Source organism: Vipera ursinii (genome assembly GCF_947247035.1).
Source record: "Vipera ursinii genome assembly, chromosome: 2".
Lineage (NCBI taxonomy): Eukaryota > Metazoa > Chordata > Lepidosauria > Squamata > Viperidae > Vipera > Vipera ursinii.
Window position 1 is genome coordinate 51459280 of NC_139513.1, and position 23672 is coordinate 51482951.

Genomic DNA, 23672 nt, shown 5'->3' on the forward strand with positions numbered 1-23672 from the left:
GATGTAAGCACACAGTCCACCGCCACGGGTCTTACCACACAGAGCTTCATTCCTATCGGCTAACCCATCCAACTGAATAGTAGCATCCAGAACTCTATCACTCAGCCATGTCTCTGTAAAAACAAAGACACAGCAATGTCTGTACTCACGCCGTGTAGCTTGCTGGAGTCTGATGTAATCTAATTTATTGTCCAGGGAACAAACATTTGCTAGCAAGATAGATGGTAAAGCAGGCTGACTAAAGTTAGCCTTTAACCTAGCATTTACCCCTGCTAGTTTTCTGCGCTTCCGCTTCCTCTTGCACCACTTCCGATGCCCCCTCCTCTATCCATTGGCTTCTGGTGATGCCGGGGTCTGAAGGCCTGGGCTTTGGAGCAAGCCGAGGTTATGCAGCTTCCTCTGCAAATCTTTGGTAATAATGTTATTAAAGTTGTTGGAGTTGTTTCTGAGTTTCCATAGTGTCTGACGATGGTACAGGTAAACACCAGTTGCTCTGACATCCATATGGCATGGGTCCAGAATACCTTGGGGAGCACCTGCAGCCGGCGTCAACTTCCCTCCGCCCAGTACGCTCCCACAGAGAGGGCCTCCTCAGGGTGCCACCGGTCAAAGAATGCCGACTGGTGGCCCCCAGGGGGAGAGCGTTCTCTGTGGGTGCACCGGATTTATGGAACCATCTTCCGGTTGAGCTCCGGATGGCGCCCGATCTCCGCTCCTTCCGGCGCGATCTTAAAACCCATCTCTTTAAACAAGCTGGCCTGGCCTGATGGGACGGGGTGGGATTTTTATAAATGACTTTAATTTTAAATTTGTATTAATTTATGGGCATTGTTTAATCATGTTTTAATAATTTTAATTTTTGTATCTAATTTTTATGTATTGCCCTGTTCACCGCCCTGAGTCCCTTGGGAGAAGGGCGGTATACAAATTAAATAAATAAATAAATAAATAAATAAATAATATGTTGTGTAAGACAGCTACCACATAAAAAAGATAGCAGCACTTTGGATCTGCAGTGGCCGCTGCGAGCTACTGCCGCACCACCAAAATGGTGAAAGGTTAAATAGTTTTAATGATGCTTTAGAATGTGAAGGACACATGGAGACAAGCTAGCTGGATTTTTTTATAATGAAAGATGATCCAGAAATGAATCAAAGTATCAATCAGTCTCTTTCAATTTTATAACTGGTCAAGATTCTGCCTTCCTGGCTCTTCTAGGGAGAAAATTCACCCAGTTTTCCACCATGACAATGAATAGCTCATTTTAGCAGACTCCAAGATTTCCTAGTGGTGGCTGGTTACAGAAAATTATTGATCATACAGCTTTTATGCCTTCTCTAACATTAAAAACAAAACAAAACCAAAAAAACTATTTCTGTACCAGAAAAGGCATCTCAAAGACCCATATAGCTCATTTTGTGTTTTTGCAGCCACAGTGTCTCGCTGGGGAGAAAATGTGGTAAAGCGGCAACCTCAAATAGTAGAACAGAGTTCTGCTTTGTATTCTGGCTGATACCAGAGCACCTTGGCCTCCATGCGGGAAGTTTCTGGGGCAACAAATTTTGGTTTAGTCTACAACCTGCCGAGAGAGGATATCTGTTATGAGCAGGCCCCTTGACTCCACAGGCAAAAGACGAAAACCTTTGGCTTGAAGTGAAAAGCCAAACAGCCTCTAACAAAACTGGTTCTCCTCACATGTAGTAGGATCTCTGCCATTTCTCTGGAGCTGGCCAGGCAGAATTTTTCAAGGCAATTTAAATGAAATTGCATGGGCTGCCTCACCGTTGGAAGCTGGGCCTCTTCTTTGATGGTTGGCTGAAGCTGTGAAAAGTTTCACTTATCACAACTTTGTAAAACATCAACTTCACCCACATTTTACAAAAATAAAATATTAGGATACAAAAATGGCTTTTGGGTTATCAGCCTTTTTACCATAGCATTCATAATTTTGACTGGCAAAGTAATGGTTACCATCTCTCAGTATGAGAGATATAATTTGAGGCTTTCCAGGTGTAAGGAGAACTGAGAAGGCAGGTCCCACACTTTTCAGGTGCCCAGTTACTGAAGCAGGATAATTTTCGGACCAAAAATTTGTGGAGGAGACACTCAAAAGGAAGGCTAGGGAGAAGTTCCCTGAAGATGGGCTTCAGCACGAGCCCAAAAGCTCAGAAGAAAAAAAAAACCCTGTTCTCAGTGACTGACCCAAATTGGATCCTGCCACACTATCCTGGGACACGTATATTCACCTTCATTCATCAAAAGGAAGTCCTGGTGGTGCAGTGGTTAAAGTGCAGTATTGCAGGCAAGCTCTGCCCTCAGACTGGAGTTCAATCCTGACAGGGCTCAAGATTGATTCAGCCTTTCATCCTTCCAAGTTTGGTAAAATGAAATGTAGGGGGCAATATGCAAATAATGCTGTGTATTGTAAACTGCCCTGAAAGTGCTGTAAAGGACTGTGGGACAATATATAAGTCTAAATGCTATTGGTCTTGCTATCTAAGGAGCAGAATGTCTACCAATCTAATGGTCCATTTGATCTTCTCTGATGGATATCCCAAGTCTGCGACATTTAAAATATGAAGTATATGTTCAGATTTCCCACCCAAAACTATAACAGTCCATTGACATGTTCTTTTAATGACCATCACTTTTCCTCTCCCGATGATCAATATGTATTAACTCTAAACATGCACTAGGCATGATTACATGTAACTGGGGTACACTAGTATGGCTGATTTAATATATTCTGAATTATTGCTTCTTTATGGAGGTCTGCACAGTACTGATTTTGCTTTAGATTTATTAGTAGTAAAACTGGCATTCCAAATCTGAGAAATATTTCATAGATAATGTGTGTGGGATTAATTTTTCATTATCATCTATTTCTCTCTATTTCTCCAACCTGCACTCTGCTATATCCACTGAAAGAAGAAATTAGTAGGCACTATCAGAGCACAATTATGATTGTAAAATCATGGTTACTGTGCCAAAAGGTAGCTACAGTTCAAGGCATTTCTTACTGAATTAGCAGCTTCAGCTATATTTCCACATTTCCTCCATAACCTCCGAACCAAGTAACCTCAGGTGATATTCAAAAACATGACCTAGCAAAAAGATAAAAAAGGGTTGATGTAGAGTTGGTTTGCCTTGAACCTTTCTCTCTTTGCAGCAAGTGGCTTCCTGCAAGCCAGTGTCAAAGGAAACAGTTGCTTCTTCATTAATGGAGATGTTCATGCTCATCAAAAGCCAACCAATAATGGTTAATTGAACAGTGTAACCCTATGAATTCAAATCCTCTCTCAGCCATGCAAATCATTAGATGATCTGGATCCAGTTACACTCTTTTAGTATAATCTATCTTCCAATATAGCATTATGTTATTATTATTGTGGTTCATCATACAAACAGCCAGATGTTTAAACAGGATTTGACATTTTTATCCATGTAGTGAATCCTTCCCAAGGACCTGGATAGGCATATGTTGTTAGGGTTTGGGTGTTTTTTTTGGGATAGTGTTAAAGGTATTGTCGCAGGATGTAAGCTGTTCCAAGTAAACAGTTTGCAATTGACTGATCGTTATTTTGTCTGTGCCCATGGTTTTCAAGAGGTGCTCCAGATGTTTGGAGTTTGCACCCTATTATTATTGATACTACAATATTTCTTTGTTCCCAATCTTGGTTTATTTATGAGTAAAGACTTTTTCTGTCAGGAGTTCTGCAGCTGCTGGTTACTCACCTAACAGTCCCGAGTCCCATAGCCCATTTGTCACCAGATGTCCAGGAACTCCCAACACCTTTGTTGATCTGGACAATGACCAATCCAGTTTAGGTTTCTGTAAATTATGCCCCAACATATTGTTTATGGGAGAGATATTCCTTGTCTTCCTCTTCCTCCTCCCACCATTATTACAAAAATCACAATAGTGCAAGCTATGGTATTCCCAGAGACATCTATGGAAGTGAAAGTTGGACTTTGATGTAAGGTAGAAAGAGTATTAATGCTTTGCAGTTAGCTGTTGCAGTTAGTGTGGACAGTCAAAAATTCAAAAAGTGGACCATTGAACAAATCAGCCCTGGTCTCTCAAGGCACACGTGACCAGGCTCAAAATGACCTAGTTGCTGGAAAAGCTTTAATGCAGGGAAAGGTGAAGAAAAAAAGAAGAAGGGAACAACCATCAGCAAGAAGGATGGGCTCATTTAGAGTGCTCATGAGTGACCATTGGAAGACATGAAAGACCAAGTCAAGGACACAGAGCAAATTTATGTGGTTGCTAAAATTTAACAGCTTGTTTCATAAATCATTATCACCATAATTATTATCTAATTGTGAAAGATCTCTTGATGGATTACGATATTACTTTAAACATTAAAAGTGCAAAGATCAATACCCTGCTGGTAAGGATAATAGAATCATGCTTTAATGAGCAAAAATCATCATCATTCAGTTATGGAAGGGAAGGATTTTTTTTTAAAAAAACCCTATATTCTCCTTATATAATTTGTTGATTTATAATTAAAGGTTTTAATTCAAAATGCATTGAGTTTATCTAGTGGAAAATAGAGAGTTTGTTTTCCTCATTTCATTTTCTCTCCCTATTCTCCCTATTAAAATTTCAACTAGACCATATTTTACGAACTAAATTTCTTTGATCAAGTCATTCAAAAATAATCTTAAAGTAGTTTCTTTCTCTGAGAGATTATTATGCATTTTGTCACAGATCCAAATGAATGTTCTCTCTGAAATGACTACTTTCCACATACAGAAATCCACTTCTTTGATCTCTTTCTAATACACAAATATGCTTAGGCAGAGACTACTCATTTTGGATTAGTCTTACACTGTAGCTACATCTGCATATCTAGGTAAGTAAAACTAAAATCAGAAACATGCTGAAATGATGAGAAATCCATATACTATTTTTGCTATATTTTAAACAGCTGGAAACTCTTTTCTCTTTTCTCCTATTCCGCTTTAATAATAATTGCACCTGATCTGGAATCTGATTATTTGAACATTCACAAACATTTTTCTATAGCATAGTTTCTTATAAACACGAAATAGCATAGGAAGACTGGAAAAACTTTGCATTATTCAACAGCAGATATTGATGAATAACATAACCCAGGATCTCCAGTTACAATTTGCCGAAGTAATCATGATTGAGGATGCTGAATTCAGATAAGAGACCCCAATGCAGCAATGGGCAACTTGCTCCTTGTCTCTCTCAACACTGGTGATTTGCTTTTCTTAATGCCACTGAATGATTGTGTGGATATCTTGTAAACCCTAAAATATGGACCATTCATGCAAACTTATATATCTGCAGTGTGTGTGTGATGAGCTGAATAACTAGGTGAGGAAAACAAAATCTACAAGGTTTATATCACTTTTCAGCAAAATACTTGATTCTTCCAAACCTTATATTGGTTGGCAAGCTACCCAAGATGTCAAAAGAAGGAGCATATTTGTAAATGTCTATATATCTTCTACTATTGTATTCTTAACAGAACTGTCATTGACTGTACAATTACATAAGGTGGCACTAAGGGGAGCGTTCGCATTTCTTTCCCTTCAGGCATTAAACAGAATGGACAAGAGAGGGATTCCTGAAGAAAGTCAAGAGTCAATTGAGCAAGTTCTTGGCAAAAGGTTTAGGCAGCTATAATTCCAGCATGGGGGAAGAGCCTGTCAAGGTTAGAATAATCTATCCCTGGTTTCAGTTGAGAAAGTTGTCAGGGAAAGGACTAGTCATGGTGCTGCCAAATCCCAGCTCTGGCGCAAGGGGATGGATGAAGTAAAGTAAACAGATGAAAACTTTGGTTGCTCTCCCAAGGTATCTGTGGGAAATAATAGCAACAATTATGTAGAACTCTGTACTTCTGCTTTCTCATTTGCCTATACATAATTTAGGACACATAAGAGATAAACCTATTGGCACTAAATTAAGGTAAGTATGAGGTAAGGAACAATCACATCTTTGTGGGAAACTGTAAGCCCTTGCTTGCTTCTATAGATATTAGGGTTTGGGCACATGGCAAATTTTAACTGAATTGCCCTTGAGTCCTTTACATTTGTTAAGGTCCTGGCCTCATTTGCTATTCATCTCCTGTTTAATTGGAATAGTGACAGATAACTTTGCTAAATTTAACAATGCCAGTGTGTAACTAAATCAACATTTTCACAGAAACCAAATTTGTGCAATAGTTAAATAGATGAATCATTGCTGACTTTCATAAATGGAATGGAATGTCCACATATTGCCAATATGACAATATTCCATTTCAAAATGGAATGGCTAGTTCCAAAGCAATTAGAATGGTACAACCTTGCAATTCTCCTTAATATTACTAGGCCTCTATGTAGATTGAGGCCAAGTTTTCAGACATGGAATCAGTTAAAGTCCAGTTTTTAAAAATTGTGTGCTGCTGTTTTTTGCTGAGGAAAATAGGGCACGAATTATGCCAAGCAATATATCAAACCCCTAGTCTCTTGAAGAATCCAGAGTGCCTTCAGCTTTTGCTATGTTGATTTCAATCATATTTTGATAGTTCATATGACTGGGAGTGTAATTTGTTTCTGAAAGAAAAAGGTGACAGACTCTGTCATTTCTTTAACTCAGGCAAAACAATTAATAGCCGCAAAATTCTCAATATGAGAATTCTCTTGGAGCACTGACTAAGGGTCACTTCCTATCTGTAATCTTAAGCATGGAGTAAATCAAATGGATCTTTCTTAAGATCCATTCGATTTAGTTCAAAGTTACACTCTTACACAGTTAGAACTTGAGTCATCTACTGTAACGCAGGAATGTTCAAAACTGACAGAGGGCAATACATTTTTACCCAGTACATAATTAAACTGCAGGATTCCCTGCCATCAATTGCACAAAGACAGCCAATTTGGATGGATTTAGAAGAGGACTTGATAGGTTCATGGAAGAGCAGGCTATCTATGGCCACGAATACTGGCAGGGATTTACTACCCCATGAATCATAGGCAGCATTCCTGAAACACGGCTGCTAGAAAGAATTGCATTCCAAATATATCCCATGGACCACTGTGAGACACAGGTTGTTGGACAAAACAGGTTGCTGGTCTGATGCAGCAAGCCTCTTCTTACATTCTTATATAACGCCACTAGTATTTGCTTTCTAACCATCTTTCCTGAGGCAGTAATCTGAGAAAGCACAGTACTTGCTGGCTCTCAGTTTACACATTTTCACCTAACTTGTGACTGGGTTTAAACCGATCATATCACCTTCTGGCAAATGGCAGTTCACCTAGATCAGTAAGTGGATAGCAAAACATTTCACTTCTGTGATGTAGGACAGAAGGTTCCGTTGGGGGAATTTGAGCAGAGCTAGAAGCCCAGAAGTATTTGCAAACAAAAGGCCACTGGGGCTGTCAAAGGCATCTAGTAGAAGTCACAATGATCAAAATGGGCCGGGCATGGTGACATCATCATGCATATCATACCATTCATCCTCCCTTGTGAGTCTTTTGGGCTCCCGAAGCTGAGCCTAGCTGAGCCCTTGCTTACATCATGTGTCTTGCGGTTGATTTTAGTGGGAAACCCCCAAATGTTGCAGAGAAAGCCAGTTTGGTCTTGAGGTTAAGGCATTAGGCTACACAGCTGGAGATCATGAGTTCAAGACCTGCTTTAGCCATGAAACCCAGCTTGGGTGACTTTGGACCAGTCACTCTCTCTAAGCTCTCTAAGTTGTTGTGGGGAAAGTAGCAGTAGGAAGGTATGTGGTATATATCACCCATATCACTAATATAGCATACAATAAAAACGTTGCTCGATACCTTTTTAAAAATGTCTATGTGTGCATGCGCTTATACACATTTAATTCTAATTTCCTTTTATACCAAATTTTGGCAACATCTCCCTGTGCCTGGATAAATATAGACATGATGGAAACTTCTGGGAAAGAAGAGAAGAACATGACTTTTTCCTCAGAAAGCTTTGAATTTGAAAAGTCACAAAGTACCCGATTCGATAAATTAAGAAATCAAGAAATACACTGGCCAGGATACAAAGTATGTTCATTGTTCCAGACATACACTGGGGCTTTGTTAGAACCTTTTTCCCACCATACTTCTTTGCAACCCTCAAAGACATAACTCATGGAGATCAGAGGAGTATCTAGAGTGTCACTGGATGGAAAACAAATGTATCTGCCTAAAGCTTTTCAGACCACTGGCTAAAGCTTTTCAGACCTTTATTTCCAAATAATATAGCTAATACTGAGCCTTGCTCAAACAGATTCAATTGCTTTCTCTTCACTTCCAAATAGACTTGGTATAATCGCCTGAAATGACATCAAGCAAACTGAAATATTTTGTAAGCAGCATTTGCTTCTTTATGACTTTGGCTTATTTCATTTTGCATATTTTTATATATACCTTTATTTTACATATGTAATTTATGTAATTTATTTCATGAAAGATATATAAAAATTATATTTTGTATTGTATACATTTTTTTAGATATTTAAGTTTGTATATTACAAGATCCAGGCCAACATCATCAAACCCCAAATGAGGCTTTCACCTCTAATGCATTTTTGTGCTTTCTTCTTAGTTCAGATGTCCTATCATCTCCATCCAATGATGTCCTATCATCTCCATCCAATGAGGAAAAAGAACAGCTCTACTTTCTTTGCCCTTGCCCTGTGGCCAATGCTGTTGACTGGGCTCAATGGCCACAAGAAACAAATGGCAACAGCCTGTGAGAAGGGCAGTGATGGGATTCAAATACCTGAAGAACCAGTTCTCTTATTGGATGCAGGCCTGGGCCTCTGAGGCCTAGAACAGACTCCCAGAAGTGGCATCTATGCACTTCCGGTGGGCCATTCTAGGCCTGGGAGGCCTTCTTCAGGCCTCCGAGACCTAGACTGGACTTCCAGAAGCAGTGTGCATTCAGCTGGATCTCCAAACTCAGCAAAGTTTAGCTATCGGTTCTGCCAAACTGGTGCAAACCGGCTCCCACAACTGGAGAAGGAGAAATGGATTCACTCAAGATGGACTTGCCTAATGAAGGAAATGTACTGAACACTCTTCTGCCCCTAATTCTGCTTGAGTCATGCAAAGTGAAATGGACCAGTAATAAGAGTGACTTCCTTATCTTCTGTGAGAGACTAAAAACAGCCAAAAGGATACATCTTTCCACCTCACATAGGCCAGTTAATGTCAGATGGCTGACCTTGGGGAAGACAAGTCCTTGTAATCCAGGGTCAATGCACCATGTTTCATAGAAGGGGGGACTGAGCAATTTCCAATGCAATCACATATCTAACCTATTAATTAGATGAATGTATGTCCTTTGCATGATCACTGATCAGCCACTTGAGAATATTAGCTAGTTGCTCCAGTCAAGTTTGACCCAGAATTTTTTAATGGAAAAATTCTTGTTTAATGAAAAACGATTTGGAAATTTGTTTTGGATCTGTGATCTTATATATGTTGACGACAGCAAGACTACTATATGAACAAAAATGGAAGGATATTTCGATTCTCACTATGGACGAATGGCTACAGAAGTTGATGGAGTTGGCAGAGATCGCTAAATTGACTGTTTTGATTAAAAAAAAGAATATAAGTACTTTTGTTTCTACATGGACTTCTGGACTCTGCTTGAGGTGGAAAGAAATGAAACTTTGATTTTGGGTTTTACTGAGTAGATTGATTTGTTGTTACAGAAATGGCTAGTTTATACTATTATGAAAAAATAAAAATTTGAGGTTCGATGTTAATGCTTCATTCTACTGCAACAGAGGAAGTTGTAAGTCATTGTCTTTTTTTCCCTTCTCTCCCTCACTTTCTTTTCCCTTTTCCCTCTCCATTGTGCCCTACTATTTGCTTTGTATTTTACTTTATAATTTAATAAAATGTATTAAAAATTGACCCAGGATTTATTTTATTGCAGAGAATACAATCTACATAGTCATGCCATTCTTTTTTCAACTAGCAAACAGGTTTCATGCTTTTTACTGAGATCACAAAACATGTTAATTACAAAATGATCTGTAGGGAATACACATAGGGTGGCCAAAACTCAACAAAATGACATTTTGGTATCAAAGGACTGCTTTCTGGCTCATAAAAGTTTCCTCCTGCTGCAGGCATTCTAAGGTAAAGGTAAGTTTCCCCTGTCCAGTTGTGTCTGACTCTAGGGGGCGCTGCTCATCTCTGTTTCTTAGCCAAGGGAGCCAGCATTGTCTGAAGACATTTCCATGGTGATGTGGCAGGCATGACTATATGCTGAGGCCAGTGGTAGGATTCAAACATGTGAACAACCGGTTCTCTGTGTGGATGCCGCTTCCAGAAGTCAATTCTGGGCCTGGGCAACAAAAAATTAGCTACTGGTTCTGCTGAAGTGGTGCGAACTGGCTGAATCCTACCACTGGCTGAGGCTCATGGAATGCTGTTACCTTCCCATCGAAGTGGTACCTATTAATCTACTTGCATTTGCATGCTTTCAAACTGCTAGGTGGGCAGGGATTCTTGTTGTTGTTAGTTGCGAAGTCATGTCCGACCCATCACGACCCCATGGACAATGTTCCTCCAGGCCTTTCTGTCCTCTACCATCTTCTGGAGTCCATTTAAGCTCACACCTACTGCTTCAGTGACTCCATCCAGCCACCTCATTCTTTGTCGTCCCCTTCTTCTATTGCCCTCAATCTTTCCCAGCATTAGGCTCTTCTCCAGTGAGTCCTTCCTTCTCATAAGGTGGCCAAAGTATTTAAGTTTCAACTTCAGGATCTGGCCTTCTAAAGAGCAGTCAGGGTTGATCTCCTCTAGGACTGACCGGTTTGATCTCCTTGCAGTCCAAGGGACTCGCAGGAGTCTTCTCCAGCACCATAGTTCAAAGGCCTCAATTCTTTGGTGCTCAGCCTTTCTTATGGTCCAATTTTCACAGCCATAAATTGCAACTGGGAAGACCATAGCCTTGACTATATGCACTTTTCTTGGCAGGGTGATGTCTCTGCCTTTTAGTGTGCTGTCTGGGTTTGCCATGGCTTTCCTCCCAAGGAGCAAGCATCTTTTAATTTCTTGGCTGCAGTCCCCATCTGCAGTGATCCTGGAGCCCAGAAAAATAAAATCTGTCACTATCTCCATTTCTTCCCCATCTATTTGCCAGGAATTGAGAGGGCCAGATGCCATGATCTTGGTTTTCTTAATGTTCAGTTTCAACCCAACTTTTGCACTCTCCTTTTTCACTCGCAACCAGAGGCTCTTTAGTTCCTCCTCACTCTCTGCCATTAGACTGGTATCATCTGCATATCTTAGGTTGTTGATATTTCTCCCGGCAATCTTAATTCCAACTTTTGATTCATCTAGCCCTGCCTTTCTCATCATGTGCTCTGCATATAAGTTAAACAGGCAGGGTGAGAGTATACAGCCTTGCCAGACTCCTTTCCCAATTTTGAACCAGTGAGTGGTTCCGTGTCCAGTCCTCACTGTTGCTTCTTGACCTGCATATAGGTTTCTCAGGAGACAAATAAGATGGTCTGGTACTCCCATCTCTTTTAGAACTTGCCACAGTTTGTTGTGATCCATGCAATCAAATGCTTTAGCATAGTCAATGAAGCAGAAGTAGATGTTTTTCTGGAACTCCCTAGCTTTCTCCATGATCCAGTGTATGTTGACATTTTGATCTCTAGTTCCTCTGCCTCTTCAAAATCCTGCCTGTACTTCTGGTAGTTCTCGATCCACATACTGCTGGAGTCTAGCTTGTAGGATTTTAAGCATAACTTTACTAGCATAAGAAATGAGTGCAATGGTGCGATAGTTTGAACATTCTTTGACACTGTCTTTCTTCGGAATTGGAATGTAAACTGATCTTTTCCAGTCCTGTGGCCACTGTTGAGTTTTCCAAATTTGCTGGCAAATTGAGTGTAACACTTTTGCTGCATTGTCTTTTAAGATTTTGAATAGCTCAGCTGGAATACTGTCACCTCCACTAGCTTTGTTGTTGCTCAGCTTTCCTAAGGCCCATTTCACTTCACATTCTAGGATGTCTGGCTCGAAGTCAGTGACCACCTCATCGTGTTTATCTGGGACATTAAGCTCATTGTTGTATAGTTCTTCTGTGTAATTTTGCCATCTCTTCTTAATCTCTTCTGCCTCTGTTAGGTCCCTGCCATTTTGGTCCTTTATCATGCCCATTTTTGCATGAAATGTTCCCTTCATCTCTCCAATTTTCTTGAAGAGATCTCTGGTCCTCCCTATTCTATTGTTTTCTTCTATTTCTTTGCACTGTTCATTTAAGAAGGCATTCTTATCTCTTCTAGCTATTCTCTGGAATTCTGCATTCATTTGGGTGTATCTTTCTTTTTCTCCCTTGCCTTTTGCTTCCTCAGCTATTTGCAAAGCTTCCTCAGACAGCCATTTTGCTTTCTTGCATTTCTTTTTCTTTGGGATGGTTTTAGTTGCTACCTCTTGTACAATGTTGTGAACCTCTGTCCATAGTTCTTCAGGCACTCTGTCTATCAGATCTAATTCCTTAAATCTATTTGTCACCTCTACTGTATATTCATCAGGGATATGATTTAGTTCATATTTGAGTGGCCTAGTGCTTTTCCCTGCTTTCTTCAGTTTAAGCCTAAATTTTGCAATGAGAAGCTCATGGTCTGAGCCACAGTCAGCTCCTGGTCTTGTTTTTAGTGACTGTATAGATCTTCTCCATCTTTGGCTGCAGAGCACATAGTCAATCTGATTTCTATGTTGACCGTCTGGTGATGTCCATGTGTAGAGTCATCTCTTGGGTTGTTGGAAAAGAGTGTTTGCTATGACCATTGTATTCTCTTGACAAAATTCTATCAGCCTGTGCCCTGCTTCATTTTGTACTCCAAGGCCAAACTTGCCTGTTATTCCAGTTATCTTTTGGTTTCCTACTTTAGCATTCTAATCCCTCACGATGATAAGGACATCATTTTTTGGTGTTAGTTCTATAAGGTGCTATAGGGCTTCATAGAACCGGTCAATTTCATCTTCTTCAGCACCGGTGGTTGGGGCATAGACTTGGACTACTGTGATATTGAATGGTTTGCCTTGGATTTGAACTGAAATCATTCTGTCATTTTGGGGATTGTATCCCAGTATTGCTTTTCCTACTCTTTTATTGACCATGAAGGCTACTCCATTTCTTCTGAGGGATTCTTGCCCGCAGTAGTATACCTGATGGTCATCTGAATTAAATTCACCCATTCCTGACCATTTCAGTTTACTGATTCCTAAGATGTCGATGTTCAGTCTTGTCATCTCTTGTTTGACCACGTCCAGCTTTCCTTGATTCATGGATCTTACATTCCACTAGACACATCCACAGCTGAGCGTCCTTTCGGCTTTGACCTAGTTGCTTCATTCTTTCTGGTGCTACTAGTACTAGCCCTCTGCTCTTCCAAAGTAGCATATTGGATGACTTCTGACCTGAGGGGCTCATCTTCCAGTGTCATATCTTTTTGCCTTTTGGTACTGTCCATGGGGTTTTCATGGCAAAGATACTGGAGTGGGTTGCCATTCCCTTCTCCAGTGGATCACGTTTTGTCAGAACTCTCTGCTATGACCTTTCTGTCTTGGGTGGCCCTGCATGGCATAGCTCATAGCTTCATTGAATTATGCAAGCCCCTTCGCCACAACAAGGCAGTAATCCATGAAGGGGGCAGGGATTCTACTTGGGTTTTAATTATTGTCAGAAGTGAAATTGGTAATGAAAAAGAAGAGGATCTTTCCAGCAATTGGCTTAAATCTGTAGTTGTTTCTCCCTCCAAGGAAGATCCATGTCAGCCCTAAACTATATGCTTTGTGAGATGTTTGTTTCTGGGTTTTTAATATATAGAAAGAGGGGAGAAATAGGTGCTATGAAAGCTTATGCTTTTGCATAGCCTCAAGAAATAATAATAAAAAATATGGGATGGAAGCAATATGGGAACAGAACCATTAGAAACTGAGGCAACAAAATAGGCAGTTTTGTCGATCCCTGATTTTTAGGTGATATATTGAATGTACATTTGCCCGAACTTATTTTTAAACTTAAATTCCTCTGAAGACTCCACCCAGAAATGGATTCCTCTGACTCAAAAATCAGTTCCTGGGGAATATCTCCTTGAGTGGTGTTTCATTAATATTTGGTGGCAATGTGAAATTAATGCAAGAGCTCATGATGAGCTTTCAAGTTAGCAAGTTTGCAAAAGCATTTGGGGAAAACATGCAATAGACTGGCAATATCTGTTACAGGATGAGGTAAGAAAATAAAAGAGGTGTTGCAAAGAAAGTCATGAGAATAAACTACCCAATGCTGGGCATGATCAAAACTGGAAGGCCAAAGGCTACTAGCCTTTAACGCTTTAAGCAAATATGCCTTTTGAGTTTCTCCCTAATATCTCTAGAAAATGAACACCTTGTATATTCAACGGTATATACACATCCCAACTGGTTTTCATATGCAATCATAAATACTTTAATTGTGCAATGCCAACCAATTATATTTAAATAAAAATAACGATGAAATATGCAATGGAAATCACTAGAAAAACAATTATTTCCATCTTAGATTTTAAAAAAACAGATGAAAACATATATTTTAAACACATTTAAAACATCTGATTACTATTTTATAATGAACTAATTAATTGCAATTTAATTGTTTAATTGTTAAGTTATTTTTATAGTTCTAAATTCTAAGATTTGCCGTGATGTGTTCAACTAGCTTTAGTATGTTCAGCAAGCTGTAATGTGTCACTGTCACTATCTATATTTATAAAGAGAATACTTACATTTATTTCTCTTCTCCAGCAAGATCCCTACCTAACCTAAATAGTCTAGCTATTGTGAGCAACACTCCGTAGTGCTGCTCACATTGATGTGAACAGATTATAATAATAAATAGCATACTACTTTGAAAAGAATAATTGTAAATACAATTTAACATAGTCTTTTTGTAACAGTAGCCCAACTGAGATTCATATCTCCATCAAATGAAACTGATCACCTGTTAAACCAAGGTGGCACCATCGGCATAGTTGTTTTGAAAACTGAGTCACTGTAACCTTGTTTGATTGGGATGTAAAACAAAATGCTCTTCACTAGCTGGCAAACAAAAGTTCAGGAATACTCAGAGCTATTTGCTTAACCTTGTGCTTAAGGGAGATCTGTTGAACCCTGTATATATATTTCAGCATTCTAAGGTCATTTTGCTTCATTCTCATCTCCTTCTTTGCAATCATGTGCCATGTTTTTAACCATATCATGAAACTGCATTGATTGATTCAGCTTGTCCTGCTTGGGCAAATAGAAGTTATGCGGCAAGACAACACAATTGTTCTGCCCCACCCTATTAATTCCATAACATAATCGGTAATTACTATATTTGCTATAGTAAGATTAGTTTGCACAACCCAGTTCTTTGTATTTTCTCCACAATCACCATAAACAATAGGCCTCAATCATGTGTTTTTAACTATCTAAATCTCTCAACAGCATTTTTGTGATGTTGGCTTCTCCAAACATCCATTCATTTGGTATGGACCTATGGAGATTAAAATGAACAATTTGTACAGTTCTATGTGTTATAGCTTTTCTTTCTTCAGTCAGTCACATTGCACATTGCAGCAAAACATCCCATTAGCGGCAGAGTGGTTAAAATGCAGTAATGCAGGCTATGCCTGCTGACTGCCAGCTGCCAGCAATTTGGCAGTTTGGTTCTCACCAGCTCAAGGTTGACTCAGCCTTCCATCGTCGGTAAAATGAGGATCCGTCAGGCAAACGGCTGACTTTGTAAACCACTTAGAGAGAGCCCTGTGAAGTGGATATAAGTCTAAGTGCTATTGCTTTTAAAGCAAACTACCTATAAACTGGTGCTCCTGGATTTTACCCATCTCAGCTCTCCTGTCATTCATCTTGCCAGTTACTCTTTCTCAGCTCAATCTACCTTGCAGGATGGTGATACCCCCCCCCCCCAACTCACAGGAAAAAAAATAATCAGAATCTCAGTCTCATGCCTATGTTGCAACTCTGGCTTAACTAGTGAGGCTTTCAGCCATCAAACAGTTGCCCATCCCTTTTAAAATAATTGCTGGAAACAAGATATACATTTGTTCATTCATTCATTCCCTGCCCCAGTGAACATACTTAATATTCTTTTTCTTCCTCCCCCTGCCCCACAACAACCATCCTTTGAGGTAGATTGGGCTGAGAGAGAAACTAGCAAGATGAGCGACAGGAGAGCTGATATGGGTAAAATCCCGGAGCACCAGATTATAGGCGGGTTTGCTTTAATGGAATGCTTTGCTGCAAAGATATAAAACACAGCACATAAAACAGCAAACATTGTGGTGAAACTTGTAATCTGTCCTGATTTTTTGTCAAAGTGGGTCCAATTGGCCTTTCAGCCTTGCAACAGTGCAAACACATGTTGCCTTGCAGAAACACAGCTGTGCCCATTGGAAGCAGGGTGCTGCTTTGTGGAGGTTTGGCACAGGAATAAAATTGGCAAGGCAGGAATCAGCCATTTCCAGACCCCAAAGAACTATTATGTCAACATGAAGCAAGAGCTTCCCAATCTCAAGGCTGAAAGGAAAATGCTCAACTATCAACTATCCATTGACTAAAAAAGGCAGGAGGAAAAGGCTTAGAATTTAAAACCTGAACAGAGGCAACAGTAGAATTGTACCTCTGTGTATTGCAGCATGCAGATCTTTGGTGTATATATGGCCTTGGCCTTGTCTGCAATAAAGAAATCAACTTGAGTCATGCTTGTGGACTGCTACTAGGTAAGCATGTTCAAGAAGGCCAATATTTACAGCTGTGCTTGGAAGAAACCTGACATGTGCTTTGCTTAAATCACATTCAAAGCAAAGCATTCACCTTGTCCTAGTGCAGGGGTAGGCAACCTTGGCTCTTTTATGACTTGTGGACTTCAACTCCCAGAATTCCTGAGCCAGCTATGTTCAGGAATTCTGGAAGTTGAAGTCAATGAGTCATAAAACAGCCAAGGTTGCCTACCCCTGCCCTAGTGAATTGCCTGGATGCCCTGTTCGTGGGTTTTATAGCTGGAAATAAAGCCATAGATTTCTCTTGGCCTGATCCAGCTGCATTTCTCTTATGGTAATACAGTATGTTCCATACTAATGCACAATGATGCCCAAGTGTTTACAGTATTTGTTTTTTTGTTTGTTGTCTGAATCACATTATTAGCTACAAATTGTAACAGTCATGTTAACTTTTCTCTGCCTTGTTAGAAAAGACTTATTTCTAACAAAATTGAAGGAGAAGAGGAAGGAAAGGAAATACTGATATTAAAATAAGGAAAATCTTGCAGTTGCTATAATTTATGGATAAATGATTTTACAGAAAATGGTTGGACTGGTCTGATGAAGAAATAAGATGACATATGTGTGTCATCTGTATACCATATAGATGGGGGAAAAGGTTTGGTCATGAACAAATCACATTTCATAGTTGTAAGAAAAGTCTTGTTTGTCCTGCTTTGACTGAAGCTTCTGACTTGGTATAGTACAGAGCAGCTGGCCCTTTATATCACAAGTCAGAGGGAGTCACTTGAATCTTGAGACCCAATAAAGAAGTGTGTGTGTGGGGGGGCTGTCAGGCTTTGAGGGTTAGTTGGAATCCAGTTGATTTTTGACTCAGTCTTGGAGTTGACTCAGGACTCTTTCTTTCCATAAACTGGAAAATATGCATTGAAATCTTTCTTTCTTGAAACATCCTGGTTGGGGATATTTTTTTTAACACTACAGAACTCAACCTTTAACCTGTTATGTCCGGATCGACGACACTCACACAGTGAGGTATTGCAGCAATGCTTTATTGATACACATGGAGTCAACTGGAGACCCCCGTCCAGGTGGCTGAATATAAGCCCGGCAGCCGCTGGACTCTAGCCAACCCCCGGCCGGGAATCTCCCGCCACAGGAAACAATACCCAACCCAGGCTCGTGGATTTCCCGCCGTTGGGAAACCACTCCCCTGCTAATCTACCTATACAACACCCCTTCCCCCCCAGATAGAGTTAAACCAACCCAGGCTCGTGGATTTCCCGCCGTTGGGAAACCACTCCCCTGCTAATCTACCTATACAACACAACCCTCATACCATTGGCATCCATGGGACATGAGGAGTCAAAATAGGTGAGATGGTGATCAGCACAGCACATTCAAACCCCCCATCTTCTTTTCTGCATTGACTTTACATATGAAAGCCATTTTAGTTTAGTGCTTAAGGTGCTGGTGTAAAAACCAAGAGATGGTGAGTTCTAGGCTTCCCTTAGGCATGAAAGCTAGCTGGATGAATTTAGGGTGGTCACTCATTCTCAGTACAGCTCTCCCCCCCCACACACAAAATTGTTGTGAGGAAAATGGGAGGGAGGAAATATTAGCTATATTCCCTGCCTTGAGTTATATATTTTAAAAGGCAGAATAAAAATCTAATACTAACGTGCATAAATGGGTTGGACTTGGATTGCATTCCTGCAATTAACATTTTGTCTATTTTGAAGAACCCTGGTGGCAGAGTAGTTAGAAGGCAGCACTGCAGGCTATTTCTTCTGACTGCCGGCTTCCAGCAATTTGGCAGTTTGAATCTCACCAGTTCAAGGTTGACTCAGCCTTCCATCCTTCCGAGGTTGGTAAAATGAGGGTCCAGATTGTTGGGGCCAATATGCTGACTCTGTAAACCACCTAGAGAGGTCTGTAAAGCACTGTGAAAGGGTATATATGTCTAAGTGATATTACTGTTGCTCTCTACCTTGTGGATATTGCTGCCTCATCTCTTCACTAGACATTTAAATTTAAGCATGTCAATTAATTTGTGAGAGACAGTTTAGTGTAGTGATTAAAGGCCCCAAGTAAAAAACTGGAAGATAGTAAGTTCTAGTCCTACCTTGGGCACAAAGCTAGCTTGGGCCAGTTATTCTTTCTCACTGTAGTGGGAAAAAAAGCCATGGCAAATGTAATGTATTGGCCTTTTGTATATGCTGTAAGTGTTTGCTCTTGTTGCAGTGCGTGCTAATTGCTTGCATTCAATTGCTAAGTGCTAGTTCACGTGTATGTTGTAACGGTTGCTAGCTGGCCCACACTGGTTGTCTCCAGCTGGCTAAGTAGGTCTTTGGACGGGAAACCTATGCTTCAAATCTATTGGTCGCCGCCTATCGGCCAACCGTATAAATAGCTGCACAGCAGCTCCCTTGTTGCTTCTGTTCTGTTTGACCTTCAATAAAGTATGTTGCTGTTTTGAACCTTCCGTCTTGCTCAATAATTGGCTACACAACAGCAAACAACTTGCAAAAAACATAATGCTAGAAATCAGTGTGGACTTTTTAAGAGAAACTCAAAAGCATTATTATTATTGTACCTGCTTAGAAATTTCCTTTACAATTGCCACTCAAACATCCTGTGTCTTAGTGTCGTCTTTGCACAGACAAGGAGTCAAAAGCTGCCCATTGAAGATGGAAGAAATCTGGATTGTAGGAATGATTAGGCAATAGTATATCCTTACAGAAAGAAAGGTAGGTGGCAGAATGAGAAATTGTTATTTTTGACTTTTCTTATGAAAGGGGCATGTTATAGAATATTTTATTCATGTTTTTCTGTGTTATGGGTATATTTCATTTGTAATTCATTTTTCCTCTCAGAATCAAGGTAGTATACATAGTGTACTTTTAAGTTATCCATCTTTTACTGCCAGGACAATAACTGTCCTATGAAGTAGGTTGCTTTGGGAAAGAGGAACTGATCCCCAATCTCCCACCAAGCTCTGTGGTTGAAATGGAATTACCCAGTCAAATAGCTTAACAATGACATCTCACTGTTTTATGAAACTACCCTGAATATTCACACATACTTTTAAGGTAATTTTTCTTTTAATTTAGTGAAATCATATAAGGGCATCCTCAAGGTGTGATTAGAAAAAAGGCAAGATGATTGTTGCAATTATGTATGTTGCATCTTGACTTTACCTGGCAGACACTCCTTGATATCAGTACCTAAGTGCTTTTGAGGATGTCTCTAGCTTCTATTAGATCATCTTTTTTACTCACTTGCCAGGCATCCAGTCACAGATGTTTCAAGAAATTGTGCAGAATGGCTTGAAGTTTGACTCTACAAAATGAGCCTGCTGTTGTCACTATTTTATTTATTTATTTTATTTAATTCCATTTATATCCCGCCCTTTTCCGAAGACTCAGGGCGGCTTACAAGCTTAGCAGTATCCTTCATTCTATGTATATGCCTGCTTGTTAGGGCTTTCCCCCCCCAAGCGGCATTATTACAAAGTCAGCTTAATTGCCCCCAACAATCTGGGTCCTCATTTTACCTACCTCTGAAGGATGGAAGGCTGAGTCAACCTTGAGCCTGGTGGGACACGAACCTGCACTAATTGCAGGCAGCTGGTGTTACTTAAGGAGGCATTAGCCCACTGCTCCACCAAGGCTCATAAAGCTCACTATGGAGCTTTATGTTGGTTGTTCTTTTCCTCTGCATCAGACCTGGAGAGGAAGAGTGGGATTCAGAAAAGACGTGCCTTTTATGCTTAGGAATTCCATGGCCCTACAATTAAAAAAATATATTGGGGTGGGGGGAATATAAGGAAGCACATTCCTTTCACACTGCAAGGAAAGCAGTAAAAGTAAAGTAAAACCATGAAATGTTATTAGAAACACCTCTCATCTTTCAACACAGCTGCTTTTCTTCACAACAGCTGCCAGGTGACATTTAAAATGACAACACGAAATCACCATCCTCTTTAAGCTACAGCCATGAAAGGTCTTTCCAGAGCATTCAGATGTATCTTATATACTTAACCTCCTAATATGGTAAGCGAGGGCTATGTTTTCTGCGTACAGTTTTCTGCTTTTACTCAAAAAGCAAAATACTGCTCATGTGTATTTGAAATAACAGGCTATGTCTTGCCATGCAAAAGTTTACATTGCTGGATGGTGATCTATGAAGATTTTCAGATAACATCTGATTAAAAAGTTTATAATTAAATATTTCTTCATGCTGTCATGAATATTAGGTTGTATTCGCTGAATAAGTATCTACTTCTTTCTCTCTGAATCTCCACAATGTCAATTACATTTTCAGCAACTTCTGCTAACAAAAGTAACTTGAGTACAGTTTACCATTAGTCATTATTCACAGTGTACCATGCCTAATGGCCATATCCAGGGAGATCTTGAGTTACTCATAAGAAATGTATTGTGCATAAGCCCCTTATAGTTTAAATTTGTATTTCTGCAAAGCTTCCTACAGCTACCTACATCTGTCCTCCCCAAAATATTTATTTATTTATTTATTTATTTATTTATTTATTTATTTATTTATTTATTTATTTATTTATTTGGTTGGTTGGTTGGTTGGTTTATATACCGCCCTATTCCCAAAGGACTCAGGGCGGTTTACAAGGCAAAATTTAAAAACAATCCAATATAAAATTAAAATAAATCAAATTAAGTCTAGCCACAAAAATTAAATCACAATTTAAAAACATTAAACCCCTCAGTTCAGACCAGATAGCTCAAAGAGCCAGGTTTTTAGGTCCCGGCGAAATGAACGAAGGTCGGGGGCAGTCCGGAGTTCCGTTGGCAGTTGATTCCATAGGGCAGGCGCGCCCACAGAGAACGCCCTCCCACTGTGGATCGCCCATCGGCAATCCTTGACCTGCGGTACCCTGAGGAGGCCCTCCCTGTGGGAGCGCACAGGATGATGGGAAATTGACGCTGGCAGCAGGTGCTCCCTTAGATAATCCGGGCCCATGCCATTTAGGGCTTTATAGGTCATCACCAGCACCTTGAATCTCACCCGGAGGGCAACTGGAAGCCAATGCAGCTCGCGGAGAAGAGGTAACATTACAATCTGGATTACCTATCATCCTATTCCATTTAATACAGGGTTTCCTAACCTTGGCCATTTTAAGACATGGACATAGCTGGCTGGGGAATTCTGGGAGTTGAAGTCTATGCATCTTAAAGTTGTCAAGGATGGGAAACTCTGATATAATGTCTAAGATGCCTAGAGAGAAGATAGACATTCTTCTACAAAGAGTTTTGCCAATCTTCAGTCTTTTGGTGTTTCGAGTTAAGCAATCCTGTTCTTAACTTGCAATGTTATTTTGTCTTACTGGTATTTTAAAAATATGAAGAACTGAGGGCACATTTTTGGAACAGCATATCTTAAGTCTACACTTTCTCTTGTTATATGAATTGTCCCATGTTGGATCTAACTTGGCAATATATATGTCTCAGTTCTAAGAAAAAGGCATTTGAAATAAAGTTGTTACTTTTCAATTTTGTTGGAAAAAAATCTGTTATCTCTATTTTGGCTGATTGAATTGTTTCTTGGACAGAATTAGAGTGCAAAGATTGGTCAACTCGGTTTGTGAGGAAATGGTTTTACAAATTATTTCAATTCCAGTGCAATCTGGAATGTTGGAATCACTGTGCATCAGAAGAATGTTTTTGGAAGATCCCAAATGAAGGAAATATCCAGTAGGTGGTCAATTTGTTGTAGGAATGTCAGATTTAGAATACCTTGGGGATTTTGGCTTTCAGAACTGCCATGCTGAATCTAAGACTTGTTCCCAAAATTTTGTTGCTATGATTATCTGGGTAAGAAGAGGAGCAACAACCAAAACGATTATTTATGAAAAACACAGCCTGTCCTTTAATTAGAAACATGGTTTTATATTATGTAATACTTGTCTATGATTATATCTGTTTAGTAGGAAATATTTCAGCTGATTTTTTTATTTTAGGTACACCTATATAAACATTGAGGGACGCGGTGGCTCAGTGGGTTAGGACACTGAGCTTGTCGATCAGAAGGTCGGCAGTTTGGCGGGTCGAATCCACGTAACAGAGTGAGCGCCTGTTACTCGTCCCAGCTTCTGCCAACCTAGCAGTTCGAAAGCACGTAAAAATGCAAGTAGAAAAATAGGGACCACTACGGTGGGAAGGTAACAGCATTCCGTGCGCCTTTGGCATCTAGTCATGCCGGCCACATGACCACGGAGACGTCCTTGGACAAGTGCTGGCTCTTCGGCTTTGAAACGGAGATGAGCACCAGCCCCTAGAGTTGGAAATGACTAGCATGCATGTGCGGGGGAACCTTTACCTTTATATAAACATTTCCTTAAATATGTACTGCTGTGGAAAAAAAGAAAGCCTATCACTTAAGCTATATAGAGGAAGGATGAGGTACATATGTAATAAATGTTCAGTTAATTATAATACCTAAATTTAATTTGTAAATGGCAACTAGACTAGAGCAACACACTACACTGAATAAAGACCGTAAGGATTGGAGGCACAAAATAATGATTAATAATTTTGTAGTTATAGCAATCCAAAGCACAATGTTATTTTCTATACAAAATAGTTTCTAAATCTCAAAATATCATTCTCCTGCTGCACTTACCTATGGAGAATATCAATAATTATGTTTGTCAGAGTGTACTCATTAATTCTGTGTACTCTTTTTCTTTTTGAAAAAAAAATCAACGCATTCATGTTATTAGCCTACTTTTATCCCCTCAACAAACTGCAGCTTGAAACAGTTATTTGTTTCCTGGGAAATATTTGTGCATTTGGGAATCCAGTGAGTCACATATCTCCATTAGGACTGGCAGCAAAAAACAAGCAAATATTTTTCTTT